We start from the raw sequence: 22264 nt of genomic DNA on the forward strand, positions 1-22264 counted from the left end.
ATGGTGACGGATCACTGCTGCGGTACCTCTGAGCTCAACCCCTGCAGTGATGTTGGTAGACCAGACTCTCTTTTCTGGTGCAAAGAAGAACACATCTGAAAAACTAGATAATATAATGAATAAGACATTTGGTAAATAAAAGCAATTAAAACTCAAAAACAGCAGACATGTGAAAAAACAGATAATAGGGCAAGTAAGACATTTAGTAAATATGACCAAATACTGATGGCATAAAGCTTGACCCGAATCGGGCATCAGGATGCAATTCTCCATCCAGTGACTGTTCTGTCTCCCTAGGCAAGCTTCAAAGGTCATAAAAATGTTTCCTTGGCATGTTCTCTGAGGTAGGGTAAAGTTAGAAGTGCTATGATGAGCGTACATGTACTTTAGGGACTGGAATTTGTAAACAAGAAAAAGAGGGCCTTTTTGCAATACAACCCCTCCTCCATTTCCCAGGTGAAGAAGAAACAGGCCAAGCAGAGGGTTTTGATGGGAAGAGGGTAAGGCAGAGGCAATAGCTGACCACTACACAGTCTTCCCTCTATCCCAGTGGTTCTCAACCTGTGGGTCTTGACTCCTTTGGGAGTCAAACGACCTTTTCACAGGGATTGCATACCAGGTATTTACATTACCATTCATCACGTAGTAAAGTTGGAGTTATGAAGTAGCATCGAAAAATAATTTTAATAATGGTTCGGGGTCACCACAATATGAGGAACTGTATTAAAGAGTGGCAGCATTAGGAAGGTTGAGAACCACGGCTGTAGAGACAGGCTGCAGCTATTACATGTGGGACATAAAAGACCTTTGTTGATACGAATGGAGAGTAGTTGTGATTTCTCTCTGTTCCTCTGCAGAGCGATCAGATCTCTCTCCTTTACCCTTGAAAATGTCATTAAAGGATTCTGTTTCCATCTGAGGAGTCCATGCACAGCCCTATTAATCCTTAGAGAAACTTCAACATGAAAATGATCCGGGCCTGGCCGACAACGACTGCATTGGTCTGCTTGCAAGAGATTCCCAGAGGTCCATGCAAGTCATCCCACTTAAGTGATCTGCCTTCTGTGTTCACCCACACCTCCTCTGCCCACAGTTCTGAGCCTCCCTGGGGCTCATTGTTGCCATCTTTCTGAGGCAAGGGTCAGTTCAGAGGGCAATTGTTGCCTCCTCTCTCTCCAGGGAGCAAGCTCTCCTCATAAGGATTCTTTTTCCCAGCAAGCCAAGATGACCTGGAAATTTGACAGTACCAGAGTTACAGACGACTCTTTCTCAAGAGAGAAATATTACCTTATAGAAACCAGCTTTTATCCTGCTGGGAAACTGTACTGTGTTCTGCGGATTGTCTCTGATTAGAGCCAGGTGAGCCGGGGGAAGCATGGAGGGCTGTCTTCTGCACACCTCCAAGGCAGCTGGAATCGTACGTGACCCTGAAAAGAAGCTGCAGTGTTTCTTAACGGGAGGTGGGAAAAGACAAGGATGTCAACATGAACCAGCGCGTCCCTGGCTCAGAGCGAACGCGGATGCTCTTAAACACACCAGGGGAAAAATCCCGAAGGTTTCAAAACTCCCAGTGATGGTAAAGTTCTTGGCTAACTTCCTGGAGCATTATCAGGTATTATAAATGTCCTTTGAAGTCACGTGGTCCCTAAGGACAAAAGAATTGTTTGGGGGATTTTATTGTTTAATCTTCAGGGAGTCTGAAGGCTCTATTTCTAATTTCTCAATAAAAATCAAATCATGTCAAAAAGGGTGGAAAAGATGACGAAATGTTTTTAAGACACAAATGGGCATTTTATCAGTTACTCAGGTAATAATAACTGAGCACTGGGTGTACCAGGCAACACAGCAGGGATAGAGATCTGGTGGTGACCCAGATGAGCCTGGTCCCTGCCTTCCTTATGCAGGCTCCGGTGGGCAGGATAGGCTTGAGGTAAGTCATGTCTAAGGAAAATGCAAGTGACCACAGGGTCCCACTTCAGAGATCATTAAGAACATTGTGTAGGATTTAGACGAGCATTGTACCGTAAAAACGAGGAGACCTTGAAAATGCTCGGGGCACAACTCGGGGCCTTACATGCCTTAAGCCCAGAGTTTCGTCTCCAGCAACAGGGAAATCCATTATTTGGATTGGTGTCTAACAGACAAAGATATCTGAAACATAACGTGTGTTTTCTTGATTGATGATTGATGTGGGAGGCGGGGAGGGCCCAGCGCATTGTGGGTGATGTTACTCTTAGTTAGGTGGTCCTGGGGTGTATAAGAAAACAAACTGAGCATGCCGGGAGGAACAAACCAGTGAGCAGCTCTCCTCAGTGGCCTCTGCTTTCCTTCCTGCCTCCAGGTTCCCCTCTGGACTTCCTGCCCTGACTTCCCCCAGTGATGGAGTGTGACCTGAGAGTTATAAGGTGAAATAAACCCATTCCTCTTGAAGTTGCTTTTGGTCATGATGGGTATCACAACAATAGAAACTTTAACTGGCACACTAACATCCATTGCTTTTATTTATTTTTAAATACATCTGATTTATTCTTGGACAATTTCATACATGTATACAGAGTATCGTCAACACACCCACCACAATTCCCCTCCCCCACTCCCCTTGGACACCCACCAACATGTCCTCTTCCTACCCCGTGTTCTCCCTTTCCCATTTTTGCGGATAACCGTAACTGCTGGGAGTTCCTAGTACGGGGGCTGTGTTACGTACAGAAGTATTTCACAGCACTCCTCCCACCCTCCAGGTCGTGTCTTCTTTCTGCCTCCTCTTCCTCGTTTTCTGAGCCTTGTAAGGGGTTGAGACATGCTCACTTAGGTCTGAGCGCGCAGCAGTCACTTCGTCTCAGCACTTTGGCCAGTTATGGTTCTGCAGAAGAAGCCCCTCCGGCCACAGCTGAAAGCAGCACTACAGCTTTAATGCAGGGTTGGCGGAATTGGAAACGTGCTGCTGCGTTCCTGCTTCCTCTGAACGTGTGCATTCAGAGAGGCATCTTCTAGGTTTCTGTTTCTTGTGTCTCCAATGCTGTAGATGTGAATCACTGTGTAACTGAATGGTGACCACCCAGGAAACTGTGACCACCCAGGAAACTGTCAAGTGCCTGTGTAAGATTTATGTTACCCACGGTACCCAGTTTCTCCTATATTCTTTCCTTTTTTGTTTGTTTGTTTTTTGAGACAGGGTTTCTCTGTGTAGCTCTGACTATCCTGGAACTCACTCTGTAGACCAGGCTGGCCTCAACCTCACAGAGATCCTCCTGCCTCTGCCTCCTGAGTGCTGGGATTAAAGGTGTGCGCCACCATGCCTGGCTTCTCCCATTTCCTTTCTTATGTCCCCTATAAATTTTCATCTTAGTAAGAACAGTATGTGGCTATACTTGGTTTGTTAAAAATCTATAGATAATATTATATTAAAAGACACTTGATTAACAAGAAGAAGAAGGAGAAGAAAGCAAACACTAAGTTACGGGTATAAACACAAATATTTAGAAGATATTTATAAGGTGGCTTGATAACATATCCATTTAGCAGTACCAAAGGAGTAGAGTCCCCCCACCAATACACACACACACATACACACACACACACACACACACACACACACACACACACACACACACACTGAACGTGCCCAGGGCCTCTGACTTCCTGAACCACAGGTTTTATTGTTGTTGTTGTTGTTGTTGTTTTCCCAGGGTTACATATCAGACATGGATTCCCTCCCATAGCGCAGGCCTCAGCTTCACTCAGAAAGGGGTTGGTTGGTCCCACATGCCGTTTATTCCACGACTGCACCAGTGAGCACAATTTGCCTGACAGGCTGGCGTTGTAACATTCCATTTTCATCACTGAAACTGTTGATGACTCCTTGGGTGCTTCTGGGACCACTCTCACAAACAGCACATAGGGACTTATCCCAGGCCTGACACTGAGAGTTTTATTACTAGCTCAGACCTTCACGGGGAAGCATGCAGGATGGACTCTACAGTCAGTCTTTGGTGGCGACCAAAAAGTGGCACGGGGCATAGACGTTCAGGCAGAGACGCCAGAAAGACGCTGAGCAGCCAGCTAAGCAGGCTGCTGTGGCAGAAGCAGTTGAGGAAGGAGACAGACTGCATCCTGGGTCCTGTTTGCAATGGCGGATGGGAAAGTCAAAAAGGGATTCTCATCTTCTTTTCCGAGGAATAAATAGCAGATCAAGACACGCAGTGCAAGACTTGAGAATGTTGATGCCTCATTCTAAAGCTGATACTGAGATAAAGTACTTATGATTCACAAGGTTTGTGAAATGAAAACAAAAACTGAAATAAATGCATCTATTTTGAAACTAAGCAAAACAGGATCTCTATATGTGGCTTTCAAATTCACCTCATGGGCTACCTACCAAAAAATTCTTATTGTGAAACTTTAATATTCATACCCTGGCCGAACTGAAGATGACTGGAAACTGTTTGAGAAGTCTTCGCCCCCATTTGTCCTTTAACCCTGCTTTTGATGAATTGCCACATTGTGCTTTGTTGAAAGGATCTCAATTCAGATCCTTAGGAACCACGGAATCATGTTTACTTTCACCATTTTGGATTACAGAATATGGTTTTAGAGCTTCCAGATTAGAGAAGGTGTGGTTCCTGTGGAAATGAGACCCCATTCTGTCTTAAATTTCACAAAGATTTTTCAGGGAAGACTGGCCAACTTCATAAGAGAAACCTTATTATCAGTATCCAGACATGTCATAAGGCCCATCACAACAGAAAAAGACCTAAAAACTTTAGGTCTAAGGTGTTCATAAATTAGGCTGGCTGAGATGGTTCTCACCTTTAATCCCAGCACTGGGGAGACAGAGGCACGCAGGTCTCTGTAAGTTTGAGGCCAGCCTGGTGTAAATATAAAGTTCGAGGACAGCCAGGATTGCATGGAGAGACCCTGTCTTGGAAAAAAAATGTTCATAAGCTAAGGAAGAAAGAGTCAGAGACTACTGATCCTCATGAACCCACTGAAGACGCTGCCACTGTTAGACTGGCAGAGGAAAAGCCAGTAGGAATACAGTGGGTAACACCAGAGCCAAGAGCAGATCTGAAATCAAGAAAGAGAAGGGTTTACAAAAGGCATCAAGACATACAGCAGAAGATGAAGAGGGGAAATACAAAACCAATCAGTGGACAACTAATTTTTCCCAGTTATTGTATATTTATTTTGTAGTCCATGTGGAAATACTTTTAATATTCAGGACTACCTTATGGACATAAGTTAGGGTGCTATTTAAAAAAATTATTCTTTTTCTAAATAAAACATCTCCAGAACTCAAATAGATAGATGATATAAAGATAGATAGATAAAAAGATAGATAACAAAAAAAGTTGAACCTTACAAAGTAATAGGTCTCCATAAGGTTTTTTTTTTTTGCTTTTTTTTTTTTTTTTTTTTTGATATTTTGAGACAGAGTTTATCTGTGAAACAGTTCTGGCTGTCCTGGAACTCACTCTATAGACCAGGCTGGCCTTGAGCTCACAGAGATCTGCCTGCCTCTACTTCCCGAGTACTGGGATTAAAGGCATGTGCCAACACTGCCCGGCTTGATTTTTTTTTTAAATACGTTCTTTGTTTGGTTAACCTACCCCACACCCCAGAATCTATTACTTTTAATGGGATATTCAATAATGTGCCTATTTCTTTGGTAACATTGAGTATTATTTTAAATGTCTGCTAATTTGACATGGAAAATGGTTTTCTATACATCTATTTGTCTTTGAATAAACATCAGAGATATTGAAATTGCTCATCTGTTTATTATTTGTATTTTCTTCCTGAATTTTCTACTCTTTTCTTCTGTCAATTCCGTTAGCATGCTTATGTTTTTCTTAATAAATTATAACAATGCCATGTTAATCATCTTGCCTATAACATTCTGAAACATATTTTGCTAGTTTACCATTCTTTTTTGTTCTTAATTTTTAATACTTTGAAATTTACATTTTATATATCGCCTATTGAAAACTGTATCTATTGTTTTTCTTTGGATTTCCCCCCATGGATTAACATATTTTAGGTGCTTCCTCAACTCACGAACAGTTTAAATATTTCCCCCATATTTCCTTCAACAGTCGTTGTTAGGTGTTTATATCTTACTTTCGATTCATAATCTCCTCTTCAATTTTCTTTTAATCTATAATGCAATGTAGGAATCAAACTGGGGGGCTACAGAGACGGCTCAGACACTCTTGCAGCATCCACATGGCAGCTCACTGCTGCCTGCAATCCCAGGTCCAGGGGATCTGGCATTGTCTTCTAGCCTCCACACGATCTCAGACAGTTATACACACGGAAATAATTAACAAATAAAAGTATTTTTAAAGAATCATGTATAACCGTCCTGTTGCATTCCAGATTCTTAACCATTTTGTTCAACCCCATTATTTGTTTGAATAATCTATTCCTTATTTGTGTACTCTTGATGCCTTAATTTGTGATTCTGGACTATCTTTTCTGTAAATGGATCTGTAAGGCAGTTCTTGGTCTACTAACAGGCTTAAATGTAGTGGTGGCATGTGCTGTGTTACTTAACATGGTAACCATTGACTAAACGTGGTAGCCAAATAGGGCTGATGTGACTGAGAAACAGGGTTTTTAATTTCATTAACTTACATCTAAATTTTAAAAACTGATACTGAATTAGTAATCAGAAAATCATAATTTTGGAATAGCATGTGTTTATACATATATTTTTTCCTCCTGTAAATTTTATGATTTTAAATAGAGATCAAGCATTTGCAAATAAAAGTTGGTGTTTAGAAGCTGGGGAGACGGCCCAGGGAGTAAATGTGCTTGCTGAGTTCAAGTTCCAGAACTCCACCTGCAGTCAAGCGCTCCTACAGTGAGGCGGCAGGCAGCCAAAACAAGAGAGACCCTGACTCAAACACGATGGAAGGAGGGAACTGACTCCCGAATGCTTGACCTTGGACCCACATACACATGCAGGTCTACCTGCACACACACACACACACACACACACACACACACACACACACACACTAAATCTTTTCTAAGTTTTTTAAAATTAGCATCTAAATTGAGATTTTTCTGTAAGCACAAAAATAATGTAAACTATCTCAATAAGTTTCATATTGCCAACATGTTAAAATGAATGTATTTTTATATACTTAGGTTAAGTAAAAGACTCCATTAAAATCTCCTCCAGCTGTTCCTTTTACATTGTAAAGTGCAGCCACTATTACAGTTTAAATTACATATTTAGCTTACATTTTATTTCTACTGGAAATAGAGATTTAGTTTTTCTGTATTTTTATTTTATTCTTTTTATATTTATTTGTGTGTGTGCACCAGATAAAATATTTAACTCCAAGCTAAGTTTAGCTTTAGGTTAAAACATAAGCAAATGGTCAAGCCCATCTTTGTCAGAGGGTGCCTGCTCAACAGGTGGGCATGTGACCCAGGCTTGACTAATCACAGTCGCCCTCTTCCCCTGTCCTAGTTAAGGTTTCTATTGCTGTGATTAAACACCGTGACCAAAAGCAAGTTGGGGCAGAAAGAATTTATTTGGCTTACACTTCCACATCCATAATCCATCACTGAAGGGAGCCAGGACAGGAACTCAAACAGGGCAAGAACCTGGAGGCAGGAGCTGATGCAGAGGCCATGGAGGGGTGCTGCTTACTGGCTTGTTCATCATGGCTTCCTCAGCCTGCTTTCTTATAGAACCCAGGACCACCAGCCCAGAGATGCACCCCCCACAATGGGCTGAGCCCTCCAACACTGATCACTAATTAAGAAAATGGCTTACAGACTTGCCTACAGCCTGATCTTTTTTTTTTTTTTTTTGGTTTTTCGAGACAGGGTTTCTCTGTGTAGCTTTGCACCTTTCCTGGAACTCACTTGGTAGCCCAGGCTGGCCTCGAACTCACAGAGATCTGCCTGGCTCTGCCTCCCGAGTGCTGGGATTAAAGGCGTGCGCCACCACCGCCCGGCTATCCTACAGCCTGATCTTATGGAGGCCTTTTCTCAGTTGAGGCTCCCTCCTCTCAGATGACTTTAGCTTATGCCAAGTTGACATAAAACTAGCCAGTACTTCTCCTGTCTGTACGGATTGGGCTAAATACTAATTTGTCTCAAGCCAGCCCGTTTGAGCCTTCCTCCAGGATTGAATATAGGGATGCTCTCACTTTGTGGACTGTGAGTTGCAGGATGTAGGCCTTGGGGTCATGGCAGCCATTTTTCCTGACCTTGGCTAAGTCCAAAGCATGGACGTGAAGACAAGGGAGAGGGCTCTGGGAGCTCTCTTTGGCCGTGTTTCTGGTGAACTGGGCCAAGGTTTGATGGAGATGATCATCCCCCAGGCATGAAATGAGCCAGCAGGAGGGTCTTCCTCTAAGAGACACATAGAAGTGAGCCGGGACCTTAGTCATAGCACCACTATGAACACTTACTTTCTATCCTTTTTGATGCTATTTTTCTAGACTTCTACTGAGCAAGGCAGTGCTGTGCAGACGTGATGTCTCTGGGTATCTATGCTTTGACAGTAAATCCATGGTACCGTTGCTGTGAGCATCAGCGATGCAGAAAGTTTTCGTTCTTTATCTCTTTTCTTCCCACATGTGTGTGCCTGTGGTGAGCATGCATGTGTGGGCACATGTATGTGGGCAAATGCTCATGCAAGCGTGGGTGGAGGGGAACGGGGTCTTTTTCCATTACTTTCCTCCCTATTCACCAAGGCGTGGCCTCAGTGGAACTCAGAGTTCCCTCACTCAGCTTGTCTGGCTAGCTAGCTTGCTTTGGGGATCAACCTCCCTGTCTGTGCCTTCCAAGTGCTAGAATGACAGTATGCCATCATTTCCACCCTGCATTTACTGGGACTGTGGCGATCTGGATTCCGTTCCTCACATTTACTCAGCAAGTGCACTAACCACTGAGCCATCTGCCCACCCCCAAGTTGTCCTGCTTGTATCGAATACTTAATGAGAAAAGGGTATGGTGGCTCATACCTGTAAGGAGACTGTGGCAGGAAGATCACTACTAATTGGCCAGCTTAGGTGACAGAGTGAGACCTCATTTCAAAAAACTAAAATATTAAAGTCAAAAAAACAAAAACAAAAACAAAAAAACCCTGACATCTGCCTGTGTGGATACCCAGCCCCTTCTATTTCCTACTCTACGACTGTCACCATTGAAATCATTTTCTAAGACTGCCTTTCATTAGGCTGTGTGTGCAAACTCATTCCTAGGACCCTGAAGGTCTGATGCTCTTAATGCTGCCCTCAGAGAAAGAAGTGACCCCCTTACTCCAGCTTTAATCCCACAATCCTCAGAGGTCCGATGCTGCCGCAAAAAGCTTTAGGGCAGGACTGAGTCTTCCATCTGCAGGGTACGATGCACAAGTTCAAACACACACATGAGTCACACACTCGCACATACACACTATACGAGTCTCTTTCAAAGATGCTTTAAATTTCAAGGCAGCAACAGCAAAGATTGAGCAAGCAGAGAACTCATCCAAGCAAGGGGTCCAGGAAGCCAGCTCTGCCTGACGGCCAAATGGGATCTCTGAATGTCTTAACTCCCTCATCTGTGGAACGGGAAACACAGCTGACCTTGTAGTGTGACAAGTATTGCGTGAGCTACTCATGGTGTTTCGGGAATACTGAGATCTCAGGCTCTAGAGTCTGTGCCCTTAACAGTGGTTATGGTCTTCAGCTGCATTGCCTCTCCCCGCCCCCACCCACACCCCCATTTTCAACCCCTTCCTGCCTGTCTGCTTTCCTGGAGCTGCAGAGCACAGGCTATCACACACACACACACACACACACACACACACACACACACACACACACAGAAGCGTCAAGGCGGTAGTGTGCTGTAACGGCACTCAGTTTCCTCCCTGCACACCCATCTTATGAGAAGCAGAGAAGCAGAACTACTCTCTTTCCTGGTGTCGTCTGTCTGTCTGACTCTCCATGGACTAAGAAGTAAAGGAGACACGCCCACACAAAGGCACTGCTGACAAAGATCTGATGAGCCCTGGACACTTGGGAAGGAGCTCAAGAGTAAGGCAGGCATGCCGCTCCATGTCGTTAATCTTGGAGCTTGGGAGATGGAGAGAGGAGGAGGATCAGGGGTTCAAGGTCGCCGTCTGCTAGAGTGAGTACGAGGCCAGCGTGAGCAACAATAAACCCTGGAGGGAGAGAGACGGGTGAGAGGCATGATGGGGAGGGGAAAAGAAGAGGATTAGAAGTCAAGGCCATCCTCTCTGCTACACAGTGTGATAAAGGCCAGCTCAGAGTCCGTGAGACCCTGTCTCAAAAAATACAAAAGTATTACAGAACAACATTTAAGCATTTTCCCCTTATCTTAAAAAGACTTTATTTCTTTATTCATAAGAAAGTAGCATTTTGGGAATATACAAAGTAGTACATCTGGGAATATATCACAAGAATGATTATTCTTTTAAATAAGACATAGGCTTCATAGAATTAGCAATTATTACTCTGAAAGACCCAGCCCCACTTTGGCCCAGATTCAGAGCTTGTTTGGAGTCATTTTTTTTTTTAATTTTTGTTTGTTTGTGTTCTTTTGTTTTGGTTTTTGTACTAGGGATGAAGTCCAAGGGCTCACACAAGTTAGGTAAGGAAGCATCTTGTATTCGTGTGTGGGAGGGAGGTATGCCTGTGGGTATGTGCGCATGTGCACAATGTTAGACGTCTCCCTCAATAGCTCTCCACCATTTAAAAGGGAAAAATGTTTTTTACATGTATTTATTTATTTATTTTGCAGATGCATATGTATGAGCATGTGTGTGGACATGCATGTGTTATGGTACACATGCGGATGTCTGAGTACAACTTGCACACGTCCACTCTCTCTTTCCGCTATGTGGGCTCAAGGAACTGAACTCAGGTTGTCAAGCTTGATGATGAGAGCCTTTGGCTAAGCTCTTTTAACTAATTCATTTATTTGTTATTTGTATGTCTACATATGTGTCCCTGTATGAATTTATGTGCACTAGGTATGTGCAGGAGCCTATGGAGACTAGAAGATGGTTTGTCATTTAAGAGAGCACAATGCTCCTCTGGTGGGCCTGCATTCACTTCCCAGTACCTGTGTTGGTTGACTCACAGTGACCTGTTACTCCAGCTCTAAAGGACTCTGCAGGTGCTGACACTCACACGCACATTCCCACACAGAAACACACAGATGCACCATTTTACAAATAAATCTGTTTAAAAAATGGTGAGACCAAACACCTGTCCAATGTTGTCCATCTCAAAAGACAACATTCACTTCCTCGCCATGAAGCACACCAGCGGTAGGATTCCCACAGGTGATTCACAGTGGTTTGTAAGTTTTTAATTAATCCTGTCTGGGCTTTTTCTCCACACACCACTATTAACAAACAAGCAAAAAAAAAAAAAAAAAAGCAACAATTTTTTAAAAAGGTAGAGGCAGAGGTAAGATCCTCTTGCTGGTTGTATCTTTGCTCTTCAGTCCTTGGTGTACCCCCAGGGACTGGATGAAGAGGATGTACCCCCAGGGACTGGATGAAGAGGATGTACCCCCGGGGACTGGATGAAGAGGATGTACCCCCAGGGACTGGATGAAGAGGATGTACCCACGGGGACTGGATGAAGAGGATGTACCCACGGGGACTGGATGAAGAGGATGTACCCATGGGGACTGGATGAAGAGGATGTACCCACGGGGACTGGATGAAGAGGACAGACCCACGGGGACTGGATGAAGAGGATGCACCCACGGGGACTGGATGAAGAGGACAGACCCACGGGGACTGGATGAAGAGGATGCACCCACGGGGACTGGATGAAGAGGATGTACCCCCGGGGGCTGGATGAAGAGGATGTACCCACAGGGACTGGATGAAGAGGATGCACCCACGGGGACTGGATGAAGAGGATGTACCCCCAGGGACTGGATGAAGAGGATGCACCCACGGGGACTGGATGAAGAGGATGTACCCCCAGGGACTGGATGAAGAGGATGCACCCATGGGCACTGGATGAAGAGGACTGTGGAAACTGTGGAAGGCATTGCTTCTGGTTTTTGCAGGAGGACATACTCTTCTTACCAGCTTTACTTAAAACAGATTTATTGATACCTTCCTCCACTGAGGAAGAGCACTTTCTACTCAGCAGTAAGAGAGTTGATGAACTAAGAGAACGAAGTCTAGAATTTGTACAGTGCATGTTTGTCAAAAAAACAAAAACAAGAAAGTCTAGAACAAAAAGAGGGCTTTTGTTGTTGTTGTTAGGGTGATATCTTGGATTGTATTTTGTCAACTTGACCCAAGTTAGACTTAACCTGGGAAGGACAATCCATCAGATTGCCTATAGACAAGTCTGTAGGGCATTTTCTTGGTTAATGATTGATGTGGGAGGGCCCAGCACACTGTTGTGGAGATATCCCTGGGCTGGTGGTTCTGGGTTGTATAAGAAAGTAGTCTGAGGAAACTATGGAGAGCAAGCCAGTAGGTAGCAGTCCTCATGGCTTCTGCTTGAGTTCCTGCCTCTATGTTCCTGTTTTGAGTTCTTGCCTCTTTGTTTCTGTCTTGAGTTCCTGCCTCTTTGTTCCTGTCTTGAGTTCCTGCCTCTTTGTTCCTGTCTTGAGTTCCTGCCTCTTTGTTCCTGTCTCGAGTTCCTGCCTCTTTGTTCCTGTCTTGAGTTCCTGCCTCTTTGTTTCTGTCTTGAGTTCTTGCCTCTTTGTTCCTGTCTTGAGTTCCTGCCTCTTTGTTTCTGTCTTGAGTTCCTGCCTCTTTGTTCCTGTCTTGAGTTCCTGCCTCTTTGTTCCTGTCTTGAGTTCCTGCTCTGACTTCCCTCCCTGATGGAGTGTGACCTGGGACACGAAGGCTGAAATGACCCTTTCCTCCCCGAGCTGCTTTTGGTCATGATGTTTTTCACAGCAATAGAAACCTGGACATGGAACAAGTCACAGAGGATGGTAGGAAAGCCCTGTGCTCTCAAGAGGACTGCAGGAAGTTCCCCCAAGCACACTCCAAGAGCTCATCTTCACATGAGTGGTAAGAGGAGGGCCTTCGTCAGGACTGAGGAATGAAGGCAATGAGAACTCAAAGTCTGTTGGAGTAGGTCCCGGTTGTGTGTGACTACAAGTCCACAGCAGTTCTTTGGGGAGGAGAATTCCATTTGAGAGAGACAGCCGGGCAGCTAGGTCACTGTAGTCCCATGTAGAAAGTCCCCCAAAGTGTTATTCAGATGTTTTCCATGAGCTGACTTGGAAAAGAATTCAGATTCCAATGCTGTAGGCCATCTGGACTGAAATAGATCTTCACTGAGCCCACTCAGAGGCAGCTTTAAAGGAGTATCACACCAGACATGAAATGATAATGCAAATCTCCATCATGGCTAGAACCTCGGTGTGAATGGGGAGGACCGGCTGTCCTATGACAAGAGCACACCTGGCTTAAAAGGCAGCCCATGTCTCATTCCGAGGACCCAGACAGGATGCATGAGAACTAAGTGCTATGTGTAACACTCCCATTGTAAATAAACATTTCTTAGTATTTCCCAGATATCAAATTTTAAAAAACGTCTTTGAAACAAAGTCTCACTTCATAACCAAGTCTAGCCTAAAACTCCCTGTGCAGTCCAGGCTGGCCTCAAACTCAAGAATCCTCCTGCCTCTGATTTCCAAGTGCTAGATTACTGGCATGAGTCCCCACCATACAAAGCTATTACCGATTTCTTACAACAACACATGAAGGGGAGTGCTGCTTTTGTTCCTATTTTACAGACTAAAAGAAAAATCTTAGGCAAAATCCTGAGTCCAATTTTTCTAAGATTGCACAGTAAACATTGGAGAATTCAAACTCCAGCTTGCCTCTGGAGTTCACACTCTTTCCTGGTCTCACTGGAGCTGGAAAGTCAGTCCTGGGTTCCCTTCTAAAGGTCTTTGTCCACATTTTACATGTTTGAAGAAATCAGTCAGAATCCATCCTAAAGAGGGACCACCAGTTAAGAAAAGGGGAGGTTTGGGATGTAGCTGAGTGGTAGAGAACTGGTTCACCATGCATAAGGTCCTGGGTCTGTTCCCAAGGACATCAGGGGCGGCGGGGAGGAAAACACAGCGGGAAAAGTTTTCCTATGGAGTAGAGAAACCATAAGCAAATCAACAAGCGAAGACAGAGTGTGCTGGAAGTGATGCGCGCTATGAAGGAAAAGAAAGTGCAGTGAGAAACTAAGATGGATGGGCATACTCTGTGGCACCAGGGGAATGGCCAGCGTCAGCACGAAGCTGGAAAGATGGCTCAGTGGTTAAGAGCGCTTAAACGTTCTTGCAGAGGACCCAGGTTTAGTTCCCAGCACCCACACTGGGCAGCTAACGGCCTGTAACCCTAATTCCAGGGGCTCCAATGCCATCTTCCAGCCTCCTCTGGTACCTTCATGCATACGGTACCCATAAACTCATAGGCACACACATCCACGTAAATAAATAAATAAATAAATAAATCCTTTTTAAGAAATGAGTAGAGTCCTGTGATACACCCTCTGGACAGTTTATCCCATGTGAACCATTTCTTTAAGAGGCTACACAGACGGCTGTGCAGATGGGCCACGTGCTATCAAACCTGACAGCTGGAGTTCCATCCCTTGTACACGGTCCAAGGAAAGAGACAATTCCTGGAAGTTATCCTCTGACTTCTGTGTACAAGCACATGTACAGACACCACATGAAAAATAAGTAAATGTAGAAACCAAAGGAGAGACTGTGTCTTTTACAGTTTTTATAACAAACTTCAGCACTCGTGGGGTTCATGGCAGATGTGGAGAATAAATAGATAGATAAACACATACTTATGCATCTGTGCTATTCCTGCTCTCCCAGACCAACAAAGGCTGGATTTTAAAAGGCATATTAAATATCAATGTTCCCAGGAAGTGGTGGCGCTAGCCTTTAATCCCAACCCTAGGGAGACAAAGGCAGGAGGATCTCTGAGTTTGAGGCCAGCCTGGTCTACACAGCAAGTTCCAGGACAGCCAGGGCTACACAGAGAAACCCTGTCTCAAAAAACAAAGACAAAGAAAGCAAACAAAAAAAAAATCAGTGTCCCTCAAAATATGGTCAAATTTTTAAAATAAAATATTAGTAAATGGTACTCAATATATGTGGTGATATTGTGTCCCCCAATATATTGTGCACCCAAATAAATTTATCTGGGGTCAAAGAACAGAACTTCCACTGGGTACAGAGGCTAGAAAATGATGGCACTCACACCTTTAATCCTAGCATTCCAGAGGCAGAAATCCCTCTGGATCTCTGTGAGTTCAAGGCCACATTGGAAACAGCCAGACATGGTGACACACGCCTTTAATCCCAAGAAGTAAGCCTTTAATCCCAGGGAGCAATGGCAGAAAGCAGAAAGATATATAAGGCGTGAAGACCAGAAACTAGAAGCTTTTGGCTGGTTAAGCTTTTAGGCTTTTGAGCAGCACAGTTCAGCTGAGATTCATTCGGATGAGGACTCAGGGGCTTCCAGTCTGAGGAAACAGGATCAGCTGAGGAACTGGCAAGGTGAGGAAGCTGTGGCTTGTTCTGCTTCTCTGATCTTCCAGCATTCACCCCAATAACTGGCCTCAGGTTTGATTTTATTAATAAGAACTTTTAAGATTCTGCTACAAATATATTTTAAAAACTATGGTCTTAGTACATTATGACCAAGTAAAGTTTGTCATGGGAACATAAGGTAATTTAAATGCATAAAACCAGTTATATAAACCCAGTCACCAGAGTACTACAATAAAGGAGAAAAAAATGCAATACTCTCCATACAGTACTAAAAAGCTTTTGAAATGACTAAATATCAGTTTATGATTTTGAAACGTCACAACTTGCTGCCAGTTCAGTAAACTAGGCGAAAGCACCTTTGCTCTGGAGAAGTCCGCCGGGGAGCACACACAGCCGTTCTTAGCAGTGAGGACTTGACCGACTGCCCCAGGACTGAGAGCACTGTGCCGTGCTTGCTCCGCCGCTTCGGTTTGCCGTCATTGAACTGATTGGAGCCATCACCACGAGGTCAGACCCATAAAAGTCAGAAACATCAGATAGGAAAAACCCATTCCTTATTTGCTGAAGAAATTCTAAGGCTCTAAAACATAACTACTAAATATAAAACAGTAAATACATTCAGTAAGATCCTTAGACACAACAAAATCAATTCATGTTTCTACATGCTGGCCACAAGCAACTGCAAAACTACATTTAAAAAGCCAATTCTCTTTAAAATAGAGTCAAAAAATATAAAGCATTTATGAATAAAATCATCAGAAGTTGTATAGACTTTTATACTAAGAGCTTCAGAAGGTTTCCACAAGAATATTTTAAAGTCATAAAAATGAAGAGATACACTAAATATTAGAGTGTAAATTTCCCTCAAATTAATTTATAGACTCAAAACAGTTCAGATTTAGATCCCAGTGGATTTTAGAGAAATTGGCAAGGTGATCTAAAAGTGCATAAAAAAGTTCAAGGTGCAGGAAAGACAGCTCAGTAGTAAAGAGCACTTGTGGAGTATCTGAGTTCATGTCTCACACTCACATCGGGCAGCTCACAACACCTGAATTCCAGCTCCAGGGTTTCTGATGTCCTCTTCTGACCTCCTCTGGTACCTGCACACACGTGGGGCCCATACAGACAAACACACATAAGTTTTTAAAAATTCAAGTGAAATCAAAATAATAATAAAAAACAACCATTTATCCTGGCATGGTGATAGACACCTTTAATCCCTGTACTCAGAAGCCAAAGGCAGGTGGATCTCTGAGTTCGAGGCCAGCCTGGTCTACAGAGTGAGTTCCAGGACAGCCATGTATGTCTCTATAGAGAGACATTGGAAGTTGCCACTACCACTGTCTACTAATAAACTTACAAAACATAATCAAATAAAGGTAGACACACAGGTCAAAAGAATAGGACAGAGAATCAGGAGCAGACTCACATGTATATAGTTAACTGATGTTTCAAAGGGACTAGTAAAGAAAGATTTCTCTTAACAAAGGTTGCTAGAAGTGCTGGTTTTCTCTAAGCAAAGAGATATTTATCTTACATTGCACGATAAAATTAACCCAATGTAAAGGGTTAAAAAGCATAAAACTCTTCACATGAAATTGAGGAGAAAATCATCTTTGCAAACATAAAATACATAAATATTTCTTTTATAAGTTACAAGAAGAATACAAGCTGTAAAACAGAACTTGTTACCAGACTTTGTCAAAATTTAAAGTTTTGTTTTTCAAAATATACTGTTAAGTAATTATAATGAAGATAATCTATACAGCAAGTTATTTGTATCCATGATTTTTTTAAATGCTTACAGACGATTAAAATAACAAAAAACGTTAATGGATAAGAAATTTGAACAAATAATTCACAGAATAAGATATAAGAATAGTTAATAAACATATTATTCATTGTGAGGAAATGTAAATAAAAGCCTAATGAGATTCTATAGCATACTCATTAAAATGGCTGACATTAAGATTGACAGTATTGAGTGTTGCAGAAGACACAGGGCAACTGGAAGCTCCTATACTTTTGGTGAGAATAGAAAGTAGTAAGTCACCTTGGAAAATGTCTGGTTGCTTCTCAAAAGTTAAGAAAATGCCCACATATGACCAGCCATTCCACAATCAGATATCCACAATTAATGAGGACATACTTCCATATAAAGACTTCTGCATGGCTGTTCACCTCATCTTTATTCACAAAATGCCAAACTGGAGACAATCCAAATATCCACTAAGTAAGGAATAGATAAACAATAGTTGAGAGAGCCAAACAGCAGACTCTTAGTATTAGACAGAAATGAGCTACTGATATTTGATAAATCGAGCTAACCTCAAAATCACCACGCTACATCAAGGAAGCCAGATCCCAAAACTGTGTAGAATATATGACTCGATTTACAGAAAATACTAAAAATAGAAAATTTCAGAAAAAGTAAAGTGTATTGCAGTAACACAAACCAAATCCATGGTCACATAGGCCCGTTGGTAGAGGGAGGAATTATCTGCCATAGAACATGAGGTAGCGTTCTAGGTTGGGGAATATTCTACATTGTTAGAACTCATTGAATTGAGCATTCAAGATGGGTGCAACATATTGGATGTAAGTTGTTGCCCAACAAATTTGAGAAAAAAAATAAAAACATTACTTTGTTCTTTTTCAACTCTGTTCTCTCTCTCTTTTTAAATTTTATTTGCTTATTTATTTGTTTATTTATTTATTTACTTATTTATTATTTTATGTGTATGGGTGTTTTGTCTGCATGTATGTCTCTGTGTACCACTTTCCTTCCTGGTGCCCTTGGAGGCCAGAAAAGGGTGTTGGATCCCCTGGAATCAGAGCTACAGGTGGTTGTGAGTGGCCATGAAGGTGCTGGGAATTGAACCCCAGTCCTCTGGAAGAGCAGCCAGTTCTTTTAACCACCTCCCCAATACCTTGTCTCTTTTTTGAAATAAGATTTCATAAACCAGTGCCACATGAACTCACTTATGCCATCAAGGATGACTTTGAACTTCCAATCCTCCTGCCTCTCCCTCCCAAGTGCTGGATCATAGACTCTGCACCACCGCCATGCCATGCCATGCTGTCTTGTCATTGTAATAGTCTTTTATTGTTGATATATTTTAATGAAATGGTGCTGGTAAAAGTTTCTACTCTACCAGCCAGCTCCCAAATAACCATGCAGAGATTTATTATTAATTATAAATGCTCTGCCAATAGCTTAGGCTTGTTATTAACCAGCTCTTACAACTTAAATTAATTCATATTTATTAATTTACGTGTTGCCACATGGCTCATAGCTTGTTACCTCCTCTTCTACACATCCTCTTTCCTCTGCATCTAGTTGGTGACTCCACCCTTCTTCTTCAGAGCACTCAGTCTGGCTCTCCTACCTAACCTCTTCCTGCCTAGTTATTGACCAGTTAGCTCTTTATTAAACCAATGAGAACAACACATCTTCACAGTGTAGAAAAGGATTATTCTGTAGCAAAATGATTTTTATTTTTTTGAAGAGAGTTTCTCATGTATCCCAGGCTGGTCATGAACTCTCTGCATACCTGAAGATGCCTTTGTCTCCTTCCTACTGAATGCTGGGATTACAGGCATGCACCACCACTTCCAGTTTGTGTGGCGCTGAGGATCAGAGGGCTTCCTGTATGCTCTGTTAGCACTCTTACCAATCCTAGCCATGCACATTTAACTTGCAAAAATATATTAGCCACATTCTTTTGTGCTCTATTTCTGGCAAGTGCAGGGAGTTTTGTCCAAGGAGATTTGAGTATGTTGTTTCCTTTTTTCTCTGACTCTCCCTTTAAGATCTTGGGTGATTGGTGAGCTTTGACCATGAGTCTAGGTATCATTCATCTTAACCTGACACCTTGGGCTCCAACCTGGTGAGGTTTGAGTTTTGCTTCTGTCAGGAGCCATAGGGACCATTGGGTAGAGAGCACAAGGTTTCCTCCCAGGTTTTTCTGGATTTTTGGTGGGTATCAGGTGCAGACACCTCACCTTATCCGCAGCCAGGATCTGGGCCTATCTAAGTCCTGCCCTGAACCTCACAGGCTCCTACACAAATGTTCAATTTCCTGCTCTAGATGTCTCCATTCCTGAGAGTGGAAGGCTTCCAGCTTACTTCCTGCGAGCTCAGTTACTCTGTGTCAAGCATGATCTATGCAGAATCAGTTTTGACAACCAAAGGAACCCAGGATGAATCTGGCACACTGCTGGAAAGGGCATGTTTACACTTATCTCAGAGAAAAAGAGAAATAAGCTCTAAAAAGTTAAATGACAGCCCTGCCTTTGAAAGATTTTTGAACTAAAAATAGATATGGAAATACCCATCACATCCTCCACCCAAGATCAGTCTCTGCATCTGATAGCGTGCAGTGAAGCTCAGTGCTAGCTGCATACAGCCATCCATTGAGAGTTAAGTTTGAGGACAGATATGATATAGGGCGGGGATAACAAGATAACTCCACAGATTATATCACAGAGAAGGACTGAAGTGCAGAACAACCCAGACTCTCCTATTTATCCCAACAAAAGTATCTTCGAAGGACACGGGCATGTCACAGTTATCAATCTGTCTTTTTTTAATCCCCTTGGAGATTTTACCCAGGTTATACTTTATTGATCCTTAGAAATTAGTTTGTAGTCATTTTAATATTTGAATATTGACCATCCATCTTATTTTGAACGCAATCGCCTCCTTCAGCTGACAGGCTGCACCAATTTCTGAGGCTGACCCTAGTTCCCAGCTCCTGTCTCTCTTTACAAAAAAAGTGCAAAAGTTCATTGAATCTTCTCATTTACATGCGAACTCAGTCTCAGATCCAAAAGGGGACAGAATTCTACTTTGGTTAGCATTTAATACCAGGTGATAAAAGAATAAATTTGGGAGCTGTACAGGGTAAATAAAATGTTGCTGTTTGTAAATAATAATAGAATCATGTATGACGTAGTCCACATAGCGGAACTTGAAAGAACACTGTGTTCTTCTGATGAGCACATTGCCATGGTGGAAGATGGGCACCATTCATTGTTCTGGTTTCTGATCTGGGTCTGAATTCAGAGAAGGCAGCCCAATGCCAGCTTCCAATCCTCTCATACTTTCCCTGTAACCCAAATGCGGAACAGAGAAATCGCTCTTTGGGAGGAGTAGGCAGTGACTGCAGCAGCTTCTTCTCCTTCCTCCCCCTCCTCCTCCTCCTCCTCCTCTTCCTCCTCCTCCTCCTCCTCCTCCTTCTCCTTTTCCTCATCTGAAGTGTGTATCCAACCTGCTGGAAACCGCTGCTTTAGTCAGCCAATCAGGAAACAGAAATTAAAGGCAGCACTTTCTCCTGCACTATTTCCCTGAATGGACTTGACTGCATCTTTGGGGGACCCAGTTCTTTCTGGTTACAGTTTGCATCACATTCAAACATCTGCTGGGTTTCCCTGTCTGGGCAGCTAGTGGTGGCTAATGACGAGAGATATAGCCAAATCCCAGCTAGTCTCCTCAGGTTCTGAACTCAACTTGGGGACTTGACAGGACCTGGCCCAAAAAAAAAAAAAAAAAAATATGGAAATACCTTCCCTGCCATTTTTTGCTCATGTTTTCTAAAATCACTTTCAGATAAGGGCAGCAAGTCTGCTAGAGTGGGAAGTGCTGACCGACAAAGTGTAGTCTACTACAAAATTCTTCCTGGCACTCTAATTATCCTTTCGTTCTCTACTTCAGTATCACATGTAGCCATGTGTAGAATCATAAAATAATTATGCAGTGTACAAGCTTTCTGGGAGCATGTACCACTGTTTTCCTAATTCTTTATCTCTCCCATTGATCGTGGCGTGTGTGCATTGATCCAAGTCGGCCATCTGGTTAGGCAAGATAAGCGTGCTAGTGTCTTTGCACTGCACTGTCACGCGGGGAGGGGGCACATTTTGGCTGTAGGGAATTACGGGGGCAGGATTAGCCCTCTTCCTATGAGAAAAAGGAATTTTAAATGCAGTGCTGCAGCTGCATGGACCATGTTGCTAACTTCTGTTTTTGCCATGAACTGGGTAGATTTTTCTTCTTGCTTGTATTGTCTCCAAAGGTATAAAGATGCCTGGTACGAAACAGGGGGAGGCAGAGGAGGGTCTGAGAAAAGATTCATCTTGAGCGCACGTTAGACTTGTAAGTGACTGATACACTACAGGATTTCTAAATGACAAATGGCTTTCAGATGATGACAAAAGGCTGCTGGATTCAAGGGGTGGAGTGGGGGGGAGCACTTTACACTGCGACTCTTGCCCCTGCCCAAACAAAACCATTTCTGAGAAGGAAGAAGTATGTGTATTAGTCTATGAAAAAGAGGGAAAGAAAGAAAAAGAGAGAAGGGGAGAGAGGAAGGAAGGAAGAAAAGTAGGAAGGGAGACAGAAAGAGAGAGAAAGAAAGGAAGAAAGAAAGGAAGAAAGAAAGAAGGAAGGAAGGAAGGAAAAAGAAAGAAAGAAAGAAAGAAAGAAAGAAAGAAAGAAAGAAAGAAAGAAAGAAAGAAAGAAAGAAAGAAAGAAAGAAAGAAAGAAAGGTGAAGAAAAAGGAGACGTGTATCCCAGCGGAAGGAATCCTCGCAGAAGCCGGGCTCGGGCCGGAGGACGCCTCTCCATTTGTTTATCTCTTTCATGTACTGAAATGAATGTTTGTCCCAAGTTTATGGCCACTGGGACTGAGTGAGTACGCTATTTAATTCAAAGAGACTTTCTTCCCCC

At 42.9% G+C, this 22264-nt stretch overlaps 1 pseudogene; it reads left to right on the top strand.

The window, feature by feature from the left end:
• LOC128106961 (ribosome biogenesis protein BRX1 homolog) lies at positions 1-5351 on the top strand (annotated as a pseudogene).
• Positions 5352-22264: the final 16913 nt, after the last annotated feature.

Source organism: Peromyscus californicus, unplaced genomic scaffold (genome assembly GCF_007827085.1).
Source record: "Peromyscus californicus insignis strain IS unplaced genomic scaffold, ASM782708v3 Scaffold_12__1_contigs__length_115047231, whole genome shotgun sequence".
Classification (NCBI taxonomy): Eukaryota; Metazoa; Chordata; class Mammalia; order Rodentia; family Cricetidae; genus Peromyscus; species Peromyscus californicus.